The following is a 4,105-nucleotide window of genomic DNA, read 5'->3' as shown; positions in this document are numbered from 1 at the left end:
ACCATTAATAGACAGGGGTTTTGACAAATAAATAAAATAATAATAATTTAAGGGTGGCCAAGAGACTGTTTGTACGAACTTTCCATCAATAGCATCTATTAAAGTAGGGTTTGAGAAAGAAATTTGGACAATGTCTCCCTTTAACTCGGTGCTATTTTGGATTGAACGACTCTTACATTGAGGTCCACTCCCTTATGTGTGAAAGTGACAATAGGTTTAAAAAAAAAAAAATTTTAAGGAAAAAATAAACTTGTTGGCCACAAGATTTCAACTAAAGGTTGATTGACTATTTCTGTTAATAACAACCTATTATGTGAAGAAATTGACAATCTACTTGAGTGTTGTTTCTCACAGATTTATCATATAAACTCAAGTATTCAAAGGCTCGCGTAGACCTTGGATCTCGATGACAATGGAGCACAAAGATTCAAGGCAATGATAGTGTAGTAGGCATGTGTTATGACTTCACTGTAAAGTGAGTTGATTAAGATTGGGTTGTGCAATCTCATCTGAAAATCAATTATGTAAAGTGAGTTGACTAAGATCGGGTTGTGCCATCTCATCTGAAAATCAATTAGTGTTCAGTGTGATGGGCCATGCCTTTTTATGGCATCAACATCCAAGGTCTACCCATGCAAGGATAAGGTTGGATTGTTATATGTTACGGTGTGCCTCAAATCAATTTCTTTTTCCGTTTGGGATGCTTCTATTTCAGAGTTGTGATTGATATGGTAACGTTGCAAGTTATGGAATTCGCAGAATTTGTATCTAACAAGGATTCGGTAATTAAAGACACTATAAATAAAGGTGAGGTTGAGAGAATATTATAGAGAGAAGAAAAGTGTACGTGAACAGCGAGGGAAAGAGAATTGTAAGAGTGAGATTGTGAGTGTGTAATTTTGGTATTGGAATAGAGACGGTTGTTTTTTTGCCCATGGACCTAAGTAATTTGTCGTGCCACGTAAATCTTGTTTGTTTATATCTGCGTTGTCAAATGTCTTTATTGCTATTATTGATTCAGATTTTGGGATATATAATCTTAAAAACTGGTATTAGAGCCATGACAACAACTATTATAGATGTAAAGTCATACTCAAAAAGTTAAATAAAAGAAGGACTTTTAGCCAACGGTAAGTTCGAACGTGGGATGTACTAATTCAGCATGGTTTGGAAGAGGCATTGGGTAACAAACTAGAGGAGATGAATGGTGCAAAGTGGGAGAAAATCAATTCAAGGACGATGAGTGTTATTTGATTGGCAGATGATGGTGAAGAAGCTTCAGTTGTAGACATGTGGAAGAAGTTGGAGGGTTTTTACATGGGAAAGAATCTCACCAGCTAACTAGTCCTGAAACAAAAGTTGTACTCCTTTCTCAGAAAGGAACGTGTAACCTTGCAAGAACATCTTGGTGAGTTGATAAGATTGTTCGTCACTTATCTAATGTCAATGCTAATTTTTTTTTTTCCCTAAATAATGTCAATGCTAAATTAAGTAATGACGAAAAAGTTATTATCTTGTTGACATCGTTGTGTTCTACTCATAAGTATTTATTCAATACTTTGCTATATAGGAGAGATATAATCACAATGGAACAAGTTGAAAGCGTTTTATTCTTCAATATATGAAAAGTTGAACGGTAATGATCAACATGATGAGTCTCAAATTCTTATTGCATAAGAGAAAGAAAAAAAAAAATGAGCTCCAAGGAATTTTGTGCCTCCTCCAATGCCAGATAGAAGGTGTCATCGTTGTGGAGAAAATGGGCAACTTCAATGATGGTATCCAAAAGGAAAAGAGAATACATATGTTCCCATTGTTATGTCTGGAGATATGAGTGTGGAAAGTGATGTTGATAAATTCCTTTCAATTGTTGATATTAAAAGCAAGGTTGTTAAAATCGGAATTCTACGCAGAATCGTTTTGGATTCCGTAGAATCGGATTGTAAATCGTAAGATTCTACCAAATTGTGAAAAAACAATTAAAACTAACTTTTTAAACAATAAGATTTGTAAAATATAATCAAAATAAGGCCAAAACACACAATATTACATATCCATGAGTCCATAAATCTCAAATCCTAACAATATTCCAAAGTCCGAATATAAATAAAAGAGAATGTAGCTCAAAATAACATACAGTTCTAACTCATCCATCTCTAAAGTTAGAAACTAAAATTACATATCCATAAAGTCATCATTGAACTCTTCATCATCACCATCTTCCTCATTAGCATCATCAACGGGATTTAATGGCTCCATGTCTTCATTATCATCAATTGCATAAATTTCCTCAACTATAAAGCATAAAGAAAGAAAGAAAATTAATATAATTTAATAATTTATACAATATTATAATAAAAGTTTAAAGTTTAAGTTCTTACGTGTCCTAGTCATCCTTTTTACTTCATTTTCTTCATCGGTATCATCTTCTTGAACTTTGTCATCAAGAACCCTCAACCATTTAGTTTTTGTTGGAAGAATCGGATCCTCTTTTTCGATAATCCATTCATCATCGAAAGAAACATCGGAAGAAACAAATTGGTTCTACGACAGCTTGTCTTTTCACGTGCCTCTCCCTCAATTTTATGTTATACATAACAAATACCAAATCATTCAGTTTTTTTTGTTGCAACCGGTTTTTCCTTTTTGAATGCACCTAAATATATTGCCAATGAGGTTAAAACTTAAAATTAAACTGTGACATTATTAAAATTTTGGAACTATGCATTATTCGATAATTTACCATCTCAAAGGCACTCCAGTTCCTTTCACATCCCGAAGAGCTACATGTTAAACTCAATATTCTAATTGCAAACCGCTTTAACTCGGGGCACTCATCACCAAATGAATTCTAATTGCAAACCGCTTTAACTTAGGGCACTCAACCACAGACCACTTGTAATGTTTACAGGACATCCTTTTTTTTTCTTACTACTATTTAATTAAATAGCTAAATTCAAATTCCCTGGTAAGCTATTCCAGTTCTTCTTCCATATACTTAGTACCAAATAGTTATGAAATGATTTTATCGAATTTAATTTATTATTCCCACATGTTATATAAACCTAATATTATGTATAGTTGAATAGTTCCAATTTTTTATGTGGGTTACAATCTTTCTTTGTGTGTATTATTTATTCATATATCAGTCTTTCTTTGTAACCGTGAGTGAGAATTCATGTGGGTTTGTGCAAGTGAAAGATAATGGAATTTGAGTAGGAAAAAAAAAAAAATGAAAAGAGAGAGGGAGAGAGAGTTCAGAGTCTTATAAAGATGTGATTTTATTTGTAGCAGGAGAGATGGCAACAACTTTTGGATGTCCTTTTACATTATCACAGTGGAAGGAACTCAAGACACAATCAATGATTTACAAATATATAATGGCCTCTGTATTTGAATGAAATATGTTACTATTTAATGTTTACAGGACAACCTTTCTGGTGTAGCTATTAAATTACTTATTGCTACTAGTTTCAATTCAAATTTGGTTCTGTAATTTTAAGAACAATATCAGATAGATCAAAATATTATTTGGCTTCAAAATTTGTAAAAATTAATGCAGTGTTTGTGATTCCGCTGGCTAAAATTTCATGAAATTAAAGGGTGTCAAGGCTGATAAGATTTTCTGGATGAAGATTTGGAGAAGAATTAGAGAATAGCAATCAGTAATCACCCACTCATTGTATCCATGATTCCATACTAAAAAAAAAGAGGGAGAAAAATAATTCTTAGTATAGAACATACCTGACCGAGCCGCCGAACCTGTTTCTGTATGGAATGGATCCGATCTGCTCTATAGAGGCCTCTGCACTGCCGCCTCCTCTCAGTCTCACTCCTCACTCTTGAGTCTTGACTTCCCGTTTCTAAGTCTATAATAGAATAGGGTTTTCTGTTTTGGTTTTGTTACTTTATATTTTATAATTTATAAAATAAATAATAAAATATATAATTTGGTAAGTTTTGGGCCAGACCTGCCCAAACAACTAATACAATTAAGGCCCAAAGACCAAATATTATAAAGGCCCGCCCAAAAGCCCCAAGCACCCATTTTTGGTAGAATCGGTAGAATCGTATAGAATCGTACGATTCTACGATTCTACCAATG

General features: G+C 33.4%; 1 long non-coding RNA gene across 2 annotated transcripts; it reads right to left on the bottom strand.

Moving 5' to 3' along the window:
* Positions 1-2,026: 2,026 nt before the first annotated feature.
* LOC132273332 (uncharacterized) lies at positions 2,027-3,779 on the bottom strand. Of its 2 annotated transcripts, XR_009470087.1 has the most exons (3): positions 3,745-3,779; positions 2,382-2,656; positions 2,027-2,294 (listed from the first exon to the last, which is right to left on the bottom strand). It is a non-coding gene; the product is annotated as an uncharacterized LOC132273332 (long non-coding RNA). The 2 variants fall into 2 exon arrangements; XR_009470086.1 differs by lacking the exon at positions 3,745-3,779 and having other exon boundaries at positions 2,382-2,933.
* Positions 3,780-4,105: the final 326 nt, after the last annotated feature.

The sequence above is a fragment of the Cornus florida genome, unplaced genomic scaffold (assembly GCF_030987335.1).
Source record: "Cornus florida cultivar Cherokee Brave unplaced genomic scaffold, ASM3098733v1 CherokeeBrave_3.0.0_Hap2_Chr09, whole genome shotgun sequence".
Lineage (NCBI taxonomy): Eukaryota > Viridiplantae > Streptophyta > Magnoliopsida > Cornales > Cornaceae > Cornus > Cornus florida.
This window is presented reverse-complemented; position numbering and strand designations above follow the sequence as displayed.